General features: G+C 37.0%; 1 protein-coding gene and 1 long non-coding RNA gene across 4 annotated transcripts in view; one reads left to right on the top strand and one right to left on the bottom strand.

Annotated features, from left to right (window-relative positions):
• NRIP1 (nuclear receptor interacting protein 1) overlaps positions 1 to 21,218 on the bottom strand; it is a 54,553-nt gene that overhangs the window by 8,615 nt on the left and 24,720 nt on the right. The window contains exon 2 of one of the 3 annotated variants that reach the window (XM_051859451.2): positions 9,660 to 9,765. The exons of 1 other annotated variant lie outside the window; for it this stretch is intronic. The gene's annotated coding sequence lies outside the window, so the exon portion shown is untranslated. Of the gene's footprint in view, positions 1 to 9,659; positions 9,770 to 21,218 lie in introns of those variants that run through there. One more of the 3 variants, XM_070071917.1, reaches the window with a different exon arrangement.
• Positions 12,484 to 21,218, top strand: part of LOC138849256 (uncharacterized) — a 35,977-nt gene continuing 27,242 nt past the window's right edge. Inside the window, exons 1-2 of the long non-coding RNA XR_011387789.1 lie at positions 12,484 to 16,463; positions 17,134 to 21,218. The exon at positions 17,134 to 21,218 is cut by the window's right edge and continues 27,242 nt beyond it. This is a non-coding gene — a long non-coding RNA (uncharacterized lncRNA). The remainder of the gene's footprint in view (positions 16,464 to 17,133) is intronic.

Raw genomic sequence — 21,218 nt, 5'->3', positions numbered from 1 at the left:
CTAATTAACTTAATGGGATCTCTGGGTGAATGTTGGTGTACCGATCAGATGCTGCTTGGGATACCTACATCTTACATCATAGTACGTGTGTTTGAATACTTGATATACTCTCAGTTCTAGCTTCCTCTAATGGGTAACCTGAGGGCAGCAGCTCATTAAGTTGGGTCCCTCTCATGGAGACTGGATTGAGTTCCTAGCTCCTGGCATCAGTGTGGATCTGGCTGTTGGAGGCATTTAAGGCTCGAACCAGCCAGTGGAAGATGTTTCTCTGTCTATATGTCTCTATCATTCTCTCTTAGCCTTTCAAATAAATAAAAATTTAAAAAACAAAATTAAAAATAAAATCAGAGTGCATTTTTACAGCTGACAGTAACAGAGTTACATAAATATGGTTTAATAATTATATTGACTTACAGTTAATTAAGACATTTAATGAAATATGTAAATCTATTGTATGAGTATTTCTCTCCCTACTATTGGCTACCTTTTGATACTTGACTGGACTGGAGAAAATCAAATCACATTAGTCATTTGATATTTGATTTATAAGTAGCCTTAAGAAATTTCATTGAAACAGAAGAATAAAATAAGATTACTGGAGCATCTTTGTGTTCATACTACTTGTGTTATTTCTATTCAACTTTTTACTATTCATAGTATATGCTGCAAAGTGGTATTCACTGCATCAAAAAGACTGAGTTTATATATTTCTGAATTTACAAAGCATAATCTGCAAGTTTATTTAAAAAGGATCTGTCATATTTTCTTTGCAAAAGGGCTTCAATGCTGCATTTAACCATTTATTCACCTGACCATTTACTTCCTATTTTAACAGAAATATTTAATGACAGAGATTAAGAATAATCATTTCTATTTTAACCTATTTACTTCAAGAACATTACATTTTTAACCTAACTTCAAGAACATAATGAAATATACAGCTAATTTAAGCAGTTCTTGGGTCTGAGATCTCTGCTTATTAGAATTAATACAGTGCAGAATATGCTATATAATAATATATATAATAATATATAATCTATATATAATGCTATAATACATGAAGTTATTGAATGAACAAACGGGAAATAGGAAGAAGGACATTTTTATTCAAACACAGACTTTCTATTCTCTTCAAGCACAGATAGATGAAAAGCTACAATAATGAAATAACAAATTTGAAGCCATACTCTCTAATTTTCTCACTGTAAATCAAAAGAATGACAAAGGCAAAGGTCGTTCTAAATATTTAATTTGTTCTTTTCATTTAAATAAATGTAACAAACTAAAACTTCATTCTTTCTACCTAGGCTTTTTTACATGATTTTCGTAAATCACTAAGTGTAAGTATTTAAAAAATTAAATGTGTTTTGAAAAATCCTTTAGGATTATTTTAAGATTTCTACATGAAAATTACAAAACAAATTTTTTAGCTTAGAAAATATGGCTCGTATACTTTGTATAAATATAATTACATGCATACACTAAGCTATCACACTCTTCCCCAGGAAAGCAGGTATGCATCTAGAGAAGAGTTGGAGGGAAAACTAAGACACACTTATAAGGAAGGGGATTATTTTCATTAATTCCTTCAAGAAGTCGTCTTCAAGTACCCATTCCAGGAAGCAGCAGCAGGAAGGAGAGCTTGCTCCTGGAAACCTGCTTTTAGGGTGGGCAGGCATCTCCAAGTCAAAGACTGTGTTTACTGGGAGAGGCTGCTTCAGGCGACACTCCACACTCTGCTGCAACAACTAGCCACCACCATCCCAGCAGAAAATGAAACGCTTAGAAAATCAGGCATTCCAAAACTCTTTCTTGAGGCCTTAATTCAATTACCTTCTTTAATTGAAAACTCTTTAGAGGAGTAGAGAGAGCCAACTTTCTTCAAATAACTTTCTTTTCTATGTCTTAAACAACTAAAGAGGGGAAACATGGTTAAAAAGCCTACCCACATTCATTAAGTCTTGCCTTTTGACTTCTGTAGTACAAAATCAGAGGAATTTCAGCAAAAAAGGAAAAGAGGCATGATACTTGGATATAGTACAGCTCACTGCGACCTATAAATACTAGGGTGTAGTGTAAATTATGAAAAGCACCTGATAGAGATATCTGAAGGTTAAAAATGTTAAAATCATTCTGCATTAGCCTAAAATTTTTTTCAGCAAAAAGATAACCATATTATTCATGAAGCACCAATATACAGTTCATTTGCCTGATCTTAAATATTTCTGAAGAGTGTTGCCAAGCTTATATTTGAGTACATTCAATCACAAGTACCTAAGTATCAACACATGTTTAAGCATTAGGCTTCTTTAGGGATTTGTAAGTAATATATTTAAACTGGAACAGTTTATAAAATGCTGTGATCCACTAGCTTATCAATCCACTAACTTCAACAATGATTTTATGGGAGATTCTGTATCTGTCTATTTGAAGGTACTCAACATTTTCCTCACAGACACAATATAAGAGAAATTTTACCTCTATGGCACGTACTTGCTAAATGATTCTAAGTCAAAAGAGCAGATTTCTTCCTGAAGTTGAATTATGAAAGAGAAAAGCAACCAAAGAGAGAAGAAAAAATAAATTACTACGAACAAATGAAGACCACACAACTTCTGCCAATCTCATTAAGTTTAGAAGGAAAAATTCAGTATAGAAACTAAAATAGGTGATACTATTTAGCCTGCATTAAGTATTGGGTTTATAGATGCGACAAGTGAATAAAGATTTCTTAACACTAAAAAATTTATATATATGAAGGTAAAAAAATATCTACCCAGTAGATATTTTGAGTGGTTCTATAAAATTTTAGAAAAAAATGACTTTAACAAAAACATTAGTGTAAGCTTTAATACCAAGAAATGATTAAATAAAAATCTGCTCTTTATAATTTTAGAGATTTTTAACCCTCAGCATAGCAATAAAAAGTTATCATCATATACATCTGGATCTAAAAGATATTTTATTAATGTTTAATTTATGACTAATTTACAGACTAGAAATACAGGGATAGTAAAACAACTTTATTGGACTTTTTAAATGTATTACTGAAGACTTAACATTTACTCTAAAATTTCTTTGAGTGGGGAAGAGCTCCCTAAATGCCAGCAACAGCTTAGGCCAAAGCCAAGAGCTTGGCACACAATCCAAGTCTGCCACGCGGGTGGCAGGAGCCTAGATACTTAAGCCATCTCTGGTGCCTTCCAAGATCTCCATCAGTAGGATGCAGGAGCCAAGAGCCAGAGGCAGGAATCAAACCTGGGCACTCCAGTATGGGATGTGGGCCTCCCAAAGGGTGCCCACACTCACAGCCTCTCATTTTTTTCAGAAACTTTCAAAAGTATCCTTGTACAGGCCTAAAAGATTCCATGACTTCTGGGTCGTTTGTACTTATTTAATTTAAAACATGTTACTTTTGAAAACTTGAACAGCTCTTAATAAGGTTGAAAAGAGGTAGTGCCTGGGGTCGACGCTGTAGCACAGCAGATAAAGGTGCTGCCTCCAGTGCTGGCATCCATATGGGTGCCAGCTCGAGTCCTAGCTGCTCCACTTTTGATCCAGCTCTCTGCTATGGCCTTGGAAAGCAGTGAAAGATGGCCCAAGTCCTTGGGCCCCTGCACACGTGTGGGAGACCCGAAGGAGGCTCCTGGCTTCCCGTCAATCAGCACAGCTCCAGCTGTTGCCATCTGGGGAGTGAGACAGCGGATGGAAGCCCTCTCTCTCTCTCTCTGCCTCTCTTTTTCTCTCTGTGTAACTCTGAGACTTTCAAATAAACAAATCTAACCCCCACCAAAAAAAAAAAAAAAAAAAAAAAAAAAAGTAGTGATCTTTGTCCATTCAATGAAATATTTCATTTCTATATCATCTCTTTGCTTCCAATCTCCTTTATCACATAACTGCATTACTGTTTTTTTTTCCATTTAATAAACAGTTTCAAATAAATCTGAGTGGTCTAGCATCATAAAAGATGAAATAATATGTCACATAGACCCTCTGAATACAACAGGGTTAGAGATTCTTATTACAAAATACTGAATGACAACTGGATGAAAACACTATATTCCTTTAGTCTTTAGAAGTATACTGTTCAACAGTTTTGCTTGCACACTGATTTCTGAGATGACAAAATCCATCTAGGATGTTGTCATCTGAAGACCACAGAGATCTGTTTCTACACAATGGCACCACCATTGCTCATGTCTAGAATGCTAACGGACTCCTGTTTGTTTTCATGTTCTGATTTGTCTAACTGGATTATCTTTCCAAGTCAACTTTCTTCTTACTGATATTCTGGACAGAAAGTGAAAAACTACTGAATTCTCAATTGTGTTTAAGTTCAAAGACTGTAGAGTCCCCAGGTTTGTTTTTTTTTTTTTTTTTTTTTTTTAAATGTTCTTCAAAGATGGTCTAGTTTAATGGGGTCTGCAGACATTTCTCTACTGTATCATCCTTCTAGGCACTTTCATTATTTTCCTTTTGTCTTATTATTTGAGTCTTAAAAAAAACCCACATCTTCAAATAAATGAATTCTTTCCCAAGATAATAAAATGGCAACATGCTTAATAACACAAGGAAAAATAAGATCATGAAGATACAATAATACACAAAGGGCTCCAGGGGACAATTTATAAAAGGTTCAAGTAATAAAAGGTTCCAACTGGCACACAGAGAATTAGCAAGACAGAATGTTTTATTCTATCAAAATGTTTTATTATAAAAACATATTTATTACACTTCCTACTAGTTAGAAATATACCTATAAAACAACTCTCAAAAAGTAAGTCCAAAGAACTCTGATATTATACCAAGAGTTAATGTATTTCAAGACAATTTAACAAAACTTTTTTTTTAAAGATTTATTTATTTATTTGAAAGTCGGAGTTACATAGAGAGAGAAAGGTCATCCATCCTCTGGTTCACTCCCCAACTGGACGCAATGGCCACAGCTGTGCCAATCAGAAGCCAGGAGCCAGGAGCTTCCTCTGGGTCTCCCACGGATGTGCAGGGGCCCAAGGACTCGGGCCATCCTCTACCACTTTCCCAGGCCACAGCAGAGAGTATGATTGGAAGTAGAGCAGCTGGGACTCAAACCAGCGCCCTTAGTGGATTCTGGCACTGCAGACGGTGGCTTTACCCACTACGTCACAGTGCCGGCCCCAGTAAAACTCACGTCTAGTTATGTAACTATGTTAAAATTGTAACTTAATCTTCCTTTTATTCATTTAAAATTGTTTATCAGCATGAAAATCTTTTAAAATTTACAAAACTAAAGGTTTACTGGTTCCACTAGCATGCAGCAGAAAAAAATTGTTATAGTGAGATAAATTATCCAAAAATAAGAAAATTGAACAAAATCATGAAGGAAGTTTATGAAACCCTAACTATATATGCATGGATAGATTTGGGGAAAGATCTGAAGTGTCAACACATAGATAATTTTTTAAAATATCTAGAAAAATGCTTTTCAAATTACAGTTTTTAAAAGGCCTGCAATTAATTTTTAAAAATATTTGATACTGAGTTGAAGTGTTAATATTTTCATGGACTTAAATAAAAGACAATTGTAAATAATTTACATAATGTAACTCACAAAGGCATGTTACACTGATTCTGCAAAGCAAATTGTCTCCATTGCAATACGTTTCTATTTGAAAATGGTTTATTAAGCACAAGGAAACTTTGCTTAACTTTTTATACACTTCGAAATAGTAAAACCCAAGTACTAAGATTTTACTTAGATAAAAAGAGACACATCTAATATAATTCTTAAATGTGAGACTCCTTCTCGCTGAGAATAAACAAATATTAACAAAGGTCTTTTTCCATTTGTTTTTAAGAGAACAATTCCATACCTTACTTGCAACCAGATTCTCCATTGAAAACACATTTAAGTAATTAAATATCTATGAAATCATGCGGTATGCTATTTCAATTATGTTTAAGAAATACTTCTTGACTTTCAAATGTTTCCATGAAATCTTGCTCAATTTCTTCTGTATAATCCAGTAATATCAATTTGAGTCTTGCATTTAAAGGCATGAGCATTTAGATTGATAGGCCCAGTTCCTGAAAATCCAAGTAAATAGTTCAGAGGCCTCTTGGCTTCCCTCTAAGACAAGACTGTGAAAGCAAGTTCAAAAGTTGAGCAATGGGGCCTGCGCTGTGGCGTAGCAGGTAAAGCCTGCTGCCCGCAGTGCTGGCATCCTGTATCACTGCTGATTCAGGTGCTGGCTGCTCCACTTCAGATTCAGCTCCCTGCTAAGCACCTGGGAAAGCAGCAGAAGATCCAAATCCTTGGTCCCCGTGCACCTATGTGGGAGACTTTGGAAGAAGCTCCTGGCTTCAGCCAGGCCAAGCCCCAGATATTGAGGCCATTTGGGACTGAATCAGTGGGTGGAAGATCTCTCTCTCTTTCTCTCTCTGCCTCTGCCTCTCTATAACTCTGCCTCTCAAATAAATGAATCTTTAAAAAAAAAAAAAAAAGTTGAGTAAGAAACAAAAACCCAAGTACCATTTATCAACAGGATATAAAACCAAACATTTTCTCTAAATGGATGAACTTTCCAAATCAAGAGTCAAATAAAAATTAGAATACATAAACCTCAATGCTTAATTTCATAGAACTAGAAAGAACAGGCAACATTTTAGATCAGAGCCTTGAAAATTCATCAAAATGTAAAGACAGTGAGTTCTCTAGCATAAACTAAGAGAAAGTTAATGAAAAAAATTAAGAAAAATAATTAAAGAAACATTCAAGGGTTGGCATTTCCCAGCAGAGAACAGAAAGGGAATAGTAAAAGAGTAAGCTTAAAATCTCATTAGAAAATTCCATATTTCTAACTTCTTGCAAAAATGAATCATAATTAATATATACTCTGATCTGAATTACAAAACAATTTTTTGCAGTATTATGTTTATTGGTTGTACAATTTAATGGGTATGCCCTGCCCCCTAAAGTGAACTTATTTTAAAACATTCTGCTCAACTGAACGCAACATTTGTGATCCTCACTGTGAGAGTTTTTGAGCCCTGTCCCAAGGGGCCTCCTTCTAGGTGCAAACAAGCTTCAGAGGTGGGAGACAGGCAGGCCGCTGACTGACACTGCAGAGTGAGGCAGATGCCCGGGCGGTCCTCCACTGCAACCTGAGGGACTTAACATATTTTTGCCCAAGGCCAGATTTGCTCCTCACTTCGAGGCCCATCAGCTTTAACTTGCTTGTCAGCTGCTTCCCTAGGAGTAAAACAGTGTCACTCACATTCTCTATTAAAAAGGCTCATCAGGAGACACTACTGCTTGTCGAACTTAAGTGTTCAGCACAAGGACATAAGTGTCTGTGGGCCTCTTCAACTCTAAAATTTTATTTCTATGATTCCAAGTAATTTGTCAAATTTTAGTTGATAAAAATGACAAGCATTTTAACCAGAAAGATGGTACTCTGTCATAAAGTCGAGGAAACAGCACTGACTAATATGTTTTATAGTCTTTTTAGTGAATTCTAGGGGAAGGAAATGGTTTTGATATAGCTGTATACCCTATCCACCCAATCCCCCCAAAGTTATTTATCTTTGCTATTTTTTCATTAGGGTTACAGAATTTCAAACAGATGTTTATTTAAAAGCTAAATATGAACTTACATTCAAACTGGAACTTCTGCTTATCTTAAAATGGCTATATACTGAATAAAATGGAAGATAACAGTAAAGATTTAAGATCATCAGCAACATACACAAATGTAAAAGTAAGCTAAAATAATAGTCTTAGAGACACAAACACAACTATAGTTGATAAATCAAAATAAAGGACTTCTTTGTTCTAAATTATGCTCAGAAGTCTTACATATGTGGATCAGACACAATAAATCCATTATTCATTTTACTCTGCCTCTGTATCTAAAATAAAATACTAACTTCACAATCAAAATTAGAAGTTAGAGAATTTAAGTTAAAAATCAAATGGCTAAAGAACCAAAGGAGCTACAGAAAAAGCTAAATTGCCAATTTCTGTTTTATAAAATGCAATACATTCCTGGCTGTTGTGCTGCACTGCCTTGAAAATATCAAAACTAGAATATTGTTAAATAAAATTGACTCTAGCTACAATTTCTAAAAATCCAGAATAATTATATGACAGAGAATACATGCAATATCATCAGCATTAATGTCTAGTCATTGTCTTCTACAAGTTTCTCTGAAGAAATATAAAATAATCATTAACTTACTTTGATAGCATGCACGCATAAAACAAAGTTTAAAAGTAACAAAGGGTATAGCTTCTACTAATCTTTCCCAATTGCAAAGTAACTGGTGCTATCAGTTTTCAGACACATAATATTTCCCAATTTCTATCAAAATAAAAATATAATGGAAAATGGATCATTTTCTCCTAGAATTAAGTGTTTATAGTATATAAACATCCTTTGAGATTGGAGCATAAATCCTATTACACTCAACTATGGTTTCCCCATCCCTAAAATAGATTCGACATACAGACACTAGCACAAGGTCAAGGTCACAGATCAGTAAGAAAGATTACCAACAGAACTGATGTAACAGCTGGCATCTGATCAAAGCTCCTAAGGTTTTTAGTATACTTAGCAGACACTCTGCATTTACTCAGAGTACACTCTGTTTTAGAAAATGTTTTTCATCTTTGAAGACAAAAGCTTTATATACTTTTTATTATATAGAATGTTCTGCTAAAATACTGTATTGGATCACAAAGTAAGAATACATATGTTTTGGAATTGTGAGTTTTTATGTGTATGTATGCATGCTTGCACATGTGTTTATTTTTGTTTGTTACAGCTGCTTTCTGCCATGCGAAAACTTAGAAAGTAATTTACAGCCCATGAGTGGACCGTGCTCCCAAACACTGCCAAGCCTTTGCTCCACTTGAAGTTGAAATTATGGTATATTCTGCGACATTCTCAGGTCACTTATTCCCAAAATACACAGATTTAACTGCTAATTACTGGCTCAATCACAGAAGTTTTATAATGTGTACACAGTCTTCCATAACAATTTCCAAATCATACATATAGAAGAAACTTTGGTTATCAACAATAGCAACAAAAGTGATTCTTAATGGAAAATACTGTTAAAGAACGCAGTTATATAACAAACCCAACACCTTTTGTTTCAGCTTGTCCAATAAGATGTTGAATTTATCTTAAATTACAGTTATGAAACAGTTATATGATGAGTGTTTGAACTGAAGAATTCTGATCCACAATGCATTTTTAAGGATTGCTGTTGAGGCAAATTTACACTATAAAAGTTTACCGTGTTAAATCAAGTATCACTTGCTAGGCTTTATATATTTAGTAAATTATTTAATGTATGCCATGTAAATGCTCTATTAGTTTTTGTTTTGTAAAATTATTTTTGATCAACAGGCTTGAATGAAAATACCAGAGCTGTACTACCTTAGAAAGACTTCTAGTTTTTCAATAACAAAGTAAAAAGAAAAAAATGTATCAAATTATCATAGCGAGTTCTTTACTATGCAGTGGATCATAGGTTTACCAAAATTATTATTGATACATGCTAATTCATTAATACATTAAACTTTGATCACAAAATCTATTAGTACATTCTCTTTGAAAACAAATGGATAGTGCTTGGCCCTGTACCAGCATGAGAGACCAGGAAGGATGTACCTGGCTCCTGGCTTTGGATCGGTGCATCACCGGCAGTAGTGGCCATTTGGAGGGTGAACCAATGGAAGGAAGACCTTTCTCTTTGTCTCTCTCTCACTGTCTAACTCTGCCTGACAGGAAAAAAAAAAAAAACAAAAACAAACAAATAGATAACTAGATACAAAAGATACTAGTAAAACCTTTTTTAGATAAATCCTTTATAAATTAATAAATATGTTCTGCTTTATTGGCTACTTAAGAAAAAATGCTATAGCTATACTGGCTATGAATGAATCAAGAATTTTGATTTGATTTTTCTAGAAATACTAAGCATTATATGATATACACTCTTCCCAGAACTGGCCCAGAACACAAAGATATCTAGATTGAAAGCTCTAGTTCTAGTCAGTCTGCAGAAGAAAAATGCTACCACAAGCATAATCCATGCACCCACATAATGGTGATGGCATCTGTAAAGGGAAGGTGTCAACAAGCCTGAAAGGGTCCCTTTCCAGAAGATTAATGGACAAAAAGATCAGTATATGCACAATATGTCTTTAGGTAACTTTCAAATGTCCTTCAATTAGGCAGATAAACGCACTAGCATATCATCAGTAGGCTGCTAACCTTAAATGGTTTCATTTCTATTCCAGCAATGCTATGCGTACATTCCCCTGACCTCTCTTGTGTCCATCTGTGCACAAAACCAAGTGTTTGACGTAACAGTCTCAGTAACTGCTTTCCAAGATCCAGCTTTGCTGCTGTCCAGGTCTAAGGCATGCTAGGTCCACAGCAGGCATAGATCGACCACACATGGTCCTTGCCAAAGCACCAGGAACTCAGAGGCAGCCTTCCCTGAAATCCACGGTGGGGACAGCTTTTCATTTCTGTGATTCTACAACACTAAGATCTTTGAATCACCTCACGAATAAAGCTGTACTTTGGTTTGTTAATTCCTGGCTCCCAACTAGAGTGCAAATTTCTTAGGGGTGAGAATGATTTCTTTTTTATCCTTACACCCTAACCCCAGCACCTGGCAGAGTGTAGCATTCCAGTAAAAACATACAGCAAGTCAACTTCTTGGAGGCAGAGTCTGTAAAATGAGGTCAGGCTGTCATAATTTTAAGGCACCTTACAATTTCAAGTGATAACAATAATGTTATTTATGATGCTTACTAACCAATTAGAGACATCTTTCTACCCTCAATATAAGGTAATACAAAATTACAGATTAAATAATACTCTATCCTACACAGGAAGTTATATGAGTTTGAAAAATATGTACAACTAGTTTTCTGGTAGGAAAACACAAGATTTAAACATTTAAATACATTCATATTTTTAGAAGATTTTAAAGTTTATATGAGATGATCTTTAACATCTATTTATAAAGAACTAATCAGATTGATTTAGTTTCCTTCAATTATTCTCTCCCCAGTCAAGATTAGTAAATTCTGGTTTGCAAACCTAACAAGAACAAGTATGTGGAGGCCAGCATTGTGGCACACAGCAAGTTAAGCTGCCCGCAATGTTGTCATCCACTGTGAGTGCCAGTTCAAGTCCTGGCTGCTCCTCTTTCAATCAGTTCCCTGCCACCGGGACTGGGAGGGCAGCAGAAGACGGTTGGAGTGATTAGGCACCTATCAACCACATGGAAGACCCAGATGGAGTTTCTGGCTCCTAGTTTTGCCTGGCCCACCCCTGGCCATTGCAGTAGTTTGGGGGGTAAACTAGCAGATGGAAGATTTCTCTTTCTCTCTTTCCTCCTATCTCTCCCTCTCTGCAACTCTGCCTTTCAAGCAAACAAAATGATTTTTAAAAAATGAGCATGTATTTCAAAATACTGGTAGTATCAGGCATTTTATCACACTTTCTTTTCAAATTATCTCCCCCCCCCCCAGAGGATAATACTTAAAACCCATTTAATATTAAAACGTTACTCAAGGGGCTAGTGCTGTGGCGCAGAGGGTTAAAGCCCTGGTCTGGGGTGCTGGCATCACATATGGGTGCCAGATCGAGACCCAGCTGCTACACTTCCGAACCAGCTCTCTGCTATGGCCTGGGAAAGCAGTGGAAGATGGCCCAAGTCCTTGCGCCCCTGCACCTGCGTGGGAGACCTGGAAGAAGTGCCTGGCTCCTGGCTTTGGATCGGATCGGTGCAGCTCCAGCCATTGTGGCCAACTGGGGAGTGAACCAGCATTTGGAAGATATCGCTTTCTCTCCTCTATGTAACTCTTTCAAATAAATAAATAAATCTTAAAAAAATTAAAAACTAAAAAATAAAATTACTCAAAACATCTTTTTGGTTGGAGATGTATTATGAAAGAAGTGGGGGCGGCACTGTGGTGTAGTGGGTAAAGCCGCCGCCTGCAGTGCAGACATCCTGCATGGGAGAACCAGAAGACATTCCTGGCTCCTGTCTTCGGATTGGTGCAGCTTTGACCCTTGTGGCCAACTGAAGAGTGAATCAGCGGATGGAAGACCTCTCTCTCTTTCTGCTTCTCCTTCTCTCTGTGTGTAACTGACTTTCAAATAAATAAATATTTTAAAAAAGGAAATATCATGATGAAAGATTTATTCCCCAAAATCAGACAAATCAAACTCATTCTAAGAAATAACTAATTATGGGAACCTAAGTCTTTCTTTTTTTTAAGATTTATTTATTTATTTGAAAGTCAGAGTTACACAAAGAGAGGTCTTCTATCCGTTGGTTAACTCCCAGTTAGCCATAACAGCTGGAGTGGCTCTAATTTGAAGCCAGGAGCCAGGAGCTTTTCCCATGCAGCTGCAGGGGCCCAAGGACTTGGGCCACCTTCAACTGCTTTCTCAGGCCATAGCAGAGAGCTGGATCAGAAGTGGAGCAGCCGGAACTTGAATGGGTGCCCATATGGGATGCCAGCACTGCAGGCGGTGGCTTTACCTGCTACACCACAGTGCTGGCTCGGAAACTAAGTCTTTAAGAAATAAATGGGTTTTTTTTTTCCCCCTGAACTGTCAACAACACTTGTGAAACTGTTTCTTCATGCCCATTTAAAAAAGTTATCATCCAAGTAGATAATCACTATATGCCAAAGCACTTGGGTGATAGATTCTATCAAATCACACAAAACTGGTCTGGGTTCAATTTCTGGCTCTTTCATTTATCAACTACTGAACTTTGGGCAAGGTTTTTCATTCATAAATGTGTAAAAGCTAAATGTTATATCATTCATAATGTGGCTCTGTGAAGATTCTAACAAAGACAGACAGTTCTGGGCTTAAGTCTGTGGTAGGTACTGCAAAGACTTGATTCTTTACAAATTCTTCACTGCCCAAAATAGAATATAACATCTTCTTGGGGGTGGGCATTTGGCCTAGTTGATAAGATGCCATTTAGGACACCCATATCCCATGCTGGAATACTTAGGTTCATCTGCTCTAGCACCAGACCCAAGAGGCAGTGGGAATGGCTCAAGTAGTTGACTTCTTAACACCCATGTGGGATACCTGGATTGAGTTCTCAGCTCCTGGCTTCGGCCTGGCCGAGCCTAGGCTGTTTTGAGAATTTTGGGAATAAGCCAGCAGGTAAGACCACATGTTCTTATGGGGCCAGTGCTGTGGCGTCGCAGGTAAAGCTGCCTTCTGAAGTGCCAACTTCCCATATGAGCACCCATTTGAGTGCCAGCTGCTCCACTTCTGATCCAGCTCTCTGCTATGGCCTGGGAAAGCAGTGGAGGATGGCCCAAGTCCTTGGGCCCCTGCACCCACTTGAGAGACTAGGAAGAAGCTCCTTCCTCTCTGTAACTTTCAAATGAATAAATTAACCTTAACAAAAAAAAGCACACAGCACATGTTCTCCTTTTTTTGAAAAAATGTAAATGTGTTTAATTTTTTAGTGGAGAGTGATTTTTTGAACAGAGGATTCATTCTCCAAAAGCCTACAACAGCTGGGGCTGGGCCAAACTGAAGCCTAGAACTCAGGTCTGAGTCCTCGAGGGGGAGTCAGGGATCCAACTATTTCAGCCACCTCCTGCTACCTCCTAGAATGCACATTAACAGGAAGTTGGAATCTAAGTCGGGTGGCAACTCAAACCTAGGCACTCTAATATGAAATTCAAGCATTTCAAGAGGTGTCAATCTCTGCACCAAATACTCTCTCTTTAAATTTTATTTAAGTTATGCATTTCATGTATTTCATATATACAGATTTAGGTACATATTGACACTTCCCACCCTACCTTCCCTCCGCCCATGCTCCAATCTTTCTTCCTTCTCCCTTTCCCATTCTCACTCTTAATTTTTACAAAGATCTACTTTCAGTTTACTTAATGATCATAAAGTTAACCCTACATTAAGTAAGAGTTCAACAAACAGTATGAAGAAAAAAACTGTTCCCCAACAGAAGAGACAGGAGCTGTAAATAATCATCGAATCTCAAAATGTCCATTTCACTCCCGTACATTACACTGTAGGTACTCTATTAGTTATCTTGGATCAGGGTAAATATAGGGTAACTGTCTTTTTGGGACTGGCTTGTTTCATTAAGTATAATGGTTTCCAGTTGCATCCATCTTGTTGCAAAAGAGAGGATTTCATTTTTCTTTTTACAGCTGAGTAGTACTCCATAGTGTATATATACACCATAATTTCTTTATCCAATCATCAGTTGATGGACATCAACGTTGATTCCATCTCTTAGCTATTGTGAATTGTGCTGCAATGAACATGGGGGTACAGATAAGTCTTTTCATATGCTGATTTCTTTTGGTTTGAATAAATTTCCAGGAGTGGGATGGCTGGTAGGTCTATGTTTAGATTTCTGAGGTATCTCCATACTGTCTTCCACTTTCTGTCTCCCCAAATAATTTTTTTAAAAGCCTCTTTTCCAGCTGGATCCATGAAAGTTGCTGAAAAGTAAGAGAAGGTTCCTGCTGGGCAAGAAACCCTTAAAAAAAAAAAAAAAGGGGGCACAGGGATTTTGCAGAGCCAAAGACCAAGTGCCTGAGAAAGCAGTTTCCCAAAATGATGATTTGAAAAGGCAAGGAGGAAGCTTGTGTCATGAAAAAGCTAATCACTATCATAAGGAACACAGGCAGATATACCAAAGCGAAACTTGAATGGAAAGGATGGCAAGAAAAGCTCCTAACTTCTTCATCTACGACGTGAGTCCCAGGGTCTGAAAGTGTGGCAGCTTTTCTGCCTTTGCCAGATTTCCAATAGTACTTTTGCTCAGCTCAGTAAGGCTTTAGTGAACAGGCTGAGGACTGTAGAACCATACACTGTATGGATGTACCTGAATCTGTAGTAAATGAATTAATTTGTATGTGTGGCTATAACAAAATCAGAAAGAGGTGAATAGATAACACCACGACTGCTCAAACTCTTGATAACTATGGCATCATTTGCATGCAGGATATGATTCATAAGACCTAGACTATTGGAAAACACTTCCTTCAAGGAAGCAAACAACTTCATGCAATCTTTCATACTAACTTCTCCCTGAGGTGGGATGAAGAAAAAGACCACCCATCTTTCAGAAGGCAGCAACGTTGACAACAGGGAGGATCAGATCAACAGGTTTCTTAAAAGGATCAATGATGGTATTTACCATATTTTTGTAATCTGGTATGATAATAAACAGTGACTACCCTCCAACTGAAAAAAAAATTAAAATCCTGGGAGCTCTTTGCCATAGACTGTTGACTCCTACCAAGTATAGGAGTCATTAAAAAGCCCCATTTTTTCATAGGTACTTTAAGTCATACCTTGTCCTCAAGCAAAAATACCAGGACACATTTTCTTTGATTCTCTTCATGGAGTTGGTTAATATATAATTTATCCTCATTCACCTTTTACCAAACAAGGGCACAAAACCTCAGAACCACTGAGTGATTGGTTAACTGTCTAATAAGTAGCTGATCCAAAATTAAATCAAGTTCGTCTGAATTCCAGCCTTTCCTGTTATATTAAATTGACTGTAACAAAAATAGATTCAAAAACATTTGGCACAGCAAATACTTTCACAGCACTTTCAGAATTTGGGATTTCTTTTTCTACTCTAAAATCTTGAATCTGCAATTGTAAATCTTTTGTTTTTATTGGAAAGATCACAAAGCACAGTGGTTTAGAGCATAACCTCTGGATTTCCAATTTTGCAATTCAGCAGGTCAATTTCCTTACCCATTCAGCTTCCTTAGCTGTAATAGGGGAATACTAATAATATCTACTTAATAACACCATTCTATGAAATGAAAAATATATGTAAAACTTTAATATAATCCCTAGCATTTTCAAAGCACTTGATGTTAACTATTCTATTCTTCTTTTTTTTTTTTTTTTTTTTTTTTTTGACAGGCAGAGTGGACAGTGAGAGAGAGAGACAGAAAGAAAGGTCTTCCTTTGCCATTGGTTCACCCTCCAATGGCCGCCGCACTGATCTGATGGCAGGAGCCAGGTGCTACTCCTGGTCTCCCATGGGGTACAGGGCCCAAGGACCTGGGCCATCCTCCACTGCACTCCCTGGCCACAGCAGAGAGCTGGCCTGGAAGAGGGGCAACTGGGACAGGATCCGGCGCCCCGACTGGGACTAGAACCTGGTGTGCCGGTGCCGCAAGGCGAAAGATTAGCCTAGTGAGCCGCGGCGCCGGCAGAATAAGTTTATTAAAAGCAGTAATTTCATATACAAAAGATGTCCATCATTTCTTTTTTCCCTAGATCTTTTTCTAAAGAATCTGTTCTTTACCACAAGTGAATAGGCCAACATCTGGAATCTGACCAAACTGGACCAGTTATTTCCTCTCTTTGGATCTGGGATTCAGACACAGACCAAAAACACTTCATCTTGTGGTAAGCTTACATTTCACAGATCAGTATATAAAAGTTAGTATGCTGAGAGGAAAGAATGCAGTAGGTACCTAAAGAGAAGCGGAGATGAAGAGGGCCAAATGAGAAAGACAAGAGATGGCAAGGAGCTCTCTAACAGCTTTCCTGTCTCACAAAGGTACAGAACACTCCTCTTGCTGTGTTCCTCAAGAGCCCGCTGGCCACTTCTATTAAGTCTCCCACGGGCTGCAGCTGTGGTGTAGCGGGTAAAGCTGCCACCTGCAGTGCCCCGAGTCCTGGCTGCTCCACTTCTGATCCAGCTCCCTGCTAACAGCTTGGGAAAAACAGCGAGAGCTGGCCCAAGTGCTTGGGGCACTGCACCCATGGGGGAGACCTGGAAGAAGCTTGTAGTTCCTGTCTTCAGACTGGCCCAACTCTGGCCGTCCTGGCCATCTGGGAAGTGAACCAGAGGACAGAAGATCTCTGTAACTCTGCCTTTCAAATAAATGTTTGTTTTTTTTTTTTTTTTTTTTAAGTCTCCCTGTACTTGCACTTCACCAAGGGAGCTTCTGTTCTGTGGAATCATATCATTCCTAAGACACTTCAATGACAGCATGTAAGACAAACTGCACTTTTTGATGCATGATTTTAACAAACTATGTAAACATCAACATCATTTTCTCTTTTCCTACAGAACCTTTGTTTACTTCATGTGTGGTCAAACAGCAACATGTATCTCCAGTTTTCCAATGGGAAAACTAATGCCACAAAGAGGTAAATAAGATGTCCAAGGTCATACTGAAGAGTCTGCAGGGGCAGAGCTGATAACAGAATTTCAGATTTCTTATTTCCAGGGGCCTGCACTAACCAGCTACCTCCCTTGACAAAACTAAAGTATGCCAATTATCCAAACTGTGTAGGAAACACTGACCAAAACAGGGGTTAATTGGACATTGGTTGTTCTAATTCCATAATCAGCTCTTTCCCTGAGCTACCCTGGGAGTGAATAACATATCTTTTGCAGGAATGGGAAGGAGGCCAGCACAGGCCATCTGGCTGAACATGTCCTTTCGTCAAGTTATCCCCGCAGCTGTGTGAAACTTACTGATGTTGAAGAACTTTACAGTTCAAACCGTCTTTTATCACTTTCCCTCTATATTAAAAGTCTACTTTTAATATACTAGTCAGCCAGTTTCACTCTGAATTTACTGAATATATAGAACATAAATATTCTGTGTGTATGTGTAGGTAGGGGTGGAGCTTAAAATTTTCTGGTATTAAGAACAGTTTCTCATATTCAAAGAGGGCAATTCAGACTACGACCATTAGGATAAAAGATGACTCATTATTGTTTTCATGTAGAAACTAAAACAAAATATTGGTCTTCCTATTAATAAAGAAAAAGAACTATGAAAGAGTACACTCAACCTACTTCCTTGCTTTCATTGTAATTGTGCTAAGATGACAACAAATGTTTACTATTAATACTTTATAATATCTCAGAATTGGATACACAATCATCCAGTGAGTTCCCATCACAATGCTAGTGGAACTAGCCTTAGAGCTGCTCCAGGTCAGATGTACACATTTTTTTCCTTCCAGTCCTCTGTTCTCTCTTCTTGCCTTCTCCCTTCCTTCTTGTTGGATAGTGTGTTCTTTTTTTTTTTTTTTTTCATCTTTTAATTCTTAAATGTTAAAGTATTCTACATGTCCTATTCATGAACACTCTTGACATTCAGAACTATAAGGCTCCTAATACTGACATGAAGGCTACACTCCATATGTTAAGAATAGAGGATAGGGGTGGGAAGGAGTAAGGGTTACCTTTATGCAATGTAAGAGTAAGAATTAATACCCAATTGCACTATGGTTGTCCAAACCCTAGATGACTCACCTTGAGCAAGGTCAAGAGAACCCTTATAAAGAATGAATGAGGCAAACTTAGAGGAAATATCTTTACCCAACATATGATCTACATGGTATGTATTTTAATTATAAGTTAAGGGCCCAAACCACAGAGCAATGGCAAGAATCAGATGAGAGGTGACAAAATCTTAAAGAAGAAACTGATATTCAAGCTGTATGTGTAAGTAGATACAGAAAATGAATTATTAGTGTGAAAAGTAGCAGAAAGTGTGGTTGACTGGTTATATTGAAGTTGGCTAGCAAACTAGGAGCAGATTATTGTTTCTGAGAGGGCTAGATAGCAAAATATTTGATAAAGGGATCTTGATTCAACTAACATCTACCTTCCCCAGCAAACTATGCCCATTTTTTTAAATTTTTTTAAATTTTTTTTATTAAAGGCTGGGGAGCGCCCGCACTATGTCCATTTTTAACAGAAAATGGGCAAGTGATCAAACAGTGCCTTCAATCAGAGTTCGTTAGTGAAGGTGAGTGATTATCTTGCATCAGTTAAAGAAAAAGGGATACACTGGATCAGACAAAGTTAGCTGTACTAAGACATTCTATGAGTTTCTCCTCTTTCTTTTACTACTCTACACTACTGGGTTTCCACATGTCTTCAATTCTTTGCAAGCTTTGATTGGTCCTGGTCCTAGATTACTGACCTAGCACAAAATACTCCTACAACTGTCAAAAAAGAAAGTATCAATAATGATGCCATGATGGAATAATCTAGAAGAAGAGGCAGAAGTTTCCATTGCTGTAGCTCTCCAACTACTTCTTACTCAATTCTTGACTGTGTATCACAAAACACATCTCTTATTAAAAGAACCCGGATAGGTTCAAGAAAAAAGACTAAATCCGGCGGGGTGGACCAACTCTCAGAACTTTGGGGCCTTGAGAGTTACTAAGGAAACAAAAAGTGGGTATGTTTTGTGTTTCTTGGTGCCTCACTTAAAAGCAGAAGGCTCAGCTCCTCTTCAAGATTATACTGCATTTCCCCGGGGTTTAGTTATTATACCCCTTTATTTTAAAGGCTTTCTTGAGAATGTTCTTAGTACACCTAGATCTAATTACTTTTCTTTCTCTGCTCCATCTTTTAGGATGATGATTCTTTCAGGCATTAAGGGTACACTCATTCCCTCTCCAGATGGAATAAAGTGTTTTATTTCATCTGTCTTTTTACCCATAAAAGAGGAAAACCTTTAAAAGTGTCACTCCAGATTTTTCTGTAGTTGAGTTTCAGAGATTATTATCATGGATCAAAAGAAAAAGTGTTTGCATAAGCAATATCAGGTTTTCAAAGAGTGAATGGAATAAAGAAATTAATATACTCACCTATAGAAAAGAAGAAATGTAAGGAAACAAAGTTGTCACTGTTTCATTTACTCTCCCCACAAAATTCTTAGAGCCTGGATGTGTGACAAAGATATACCAAAATGGAGATGTGACTAAATTGTTCATCTACATCTGAGATGGCAAGAAACCTCATCCAGGATTAAACAGTCACTCTTCCTTAAAGAATTTCTCCCTTTTTCTCTCTTGTCTGAAAACCAACACTGTCTTCTCTATTCTCTGTATCTTACAGAGCCTACAGAAAATTGGTTTACTTTTGAAATAAACCACAAAGGCAAGGATATCACTTAAATAATTTAAACACAATCAGTGAGTATGCTTTATAACACACTGATGGAAATAGTTGATAAATGATAAACTTCTGCAATCTATTTATAAGAGAAAATGATTCAAACTTTCAAAACAAAAAAATTACAATTTTTCTCTAAGTAAGTCCGAATGCGAACATGTGTTTGCTACAAGATGTCTCCCCTCCACTCTGCAAAGCACATATACTGCAGGGATATTTTCAGGAAGACTGACACAAAGGGGAGAAAAAAAAATCACTCCTTCAATATGCTAAGAAAGTATGCAGGATACTAAAGAGCCCTTAAATTTCTAAACAGTTTTCTTTCGAATATATTATTTAACAGCATAACCATTATGAAGTAGAATCAGTTGGGATACATGTTCAAAATCACAAAGGTTCAGTGGAGTTCTGTATAACCAGCAAAGTGGAGAACAAAATTATATTAAAACACACATTATTATTATATATGCATACATCAAAATCTACATATTGGAGCACAATAAGACTTCGTCTTGAATTTCTACTTTTTACTACATAATTTGAAAAGAATGGTCATCAGCCAATACTAGTCAAATTTCAGCAAAATTATGACTGAGAAGAGATACGAATGTTTATATCTTCTTAAAAATCTGTTAAATCATCCGTTTTTAGTTACAAGTTACTTCTACTACTGCAAAGAGAAATCCTAGTATTCTGTATTGTATTTACTACCTTTGTGCTGTCAGTGATGAACCTGCAGACAAAAGATGACTGGAAGAAACAAACTATAACTGAGACAAGTAGTTTAAAAAATTGGGAGTTGAGAAAAAACCTCCTATACTGGAGTCATGAAGTGTTTTACTATGTTGGTACTTACAGGACTAGACACCCCTCCAAGCAACCAGATGTCAATTTCAACAATTCAAAATAAAGAAAACATAAAAGTTGGGTTTTCCATAGTCCATTTCTGAAAGAGCTTCTTTTATACCTTCCAACAATTTCTATGATCAAAAACTCCTTCCATTTTAATTTCTAAAAGATACCATGAAGAATGTTAACACTGGGGCTCATTCACTTGTTATGAAGTGTTGGGAAAATCTGCTTAAACCTCAATTTAATTTATAGAAAACCAACTTACCTAATTGGTAAGTTGAAAAGATTAAAGATGACAGTAGATGCAATATGTAACAAAGGAGGTCCTCAGGAAATGTTGATTCACTTTACCCCTTTGTGTTACTCATACCTATACT

The sequence above is a fragment of the Oryctolagus cuniculus genome, chromosome 4 (assembly GCF_964237555.1).
Source record: "Oryctolagus cuniculus chromosome 4, mOryCun1.1, whole genome shotgun sequence".
Taxonomy (NCBI): Eukaryota; Metazoa; Chordata; class Mammalia; order Lagomorpha; family Leporidae; genus Oryctolagus; species Oryctolagus cuniculus.
The sequence above is the reverse complement of the archived record's forward strand: the minus strand, read 5'-3'. Positions and strand labels throughout refer to the sequence as shown.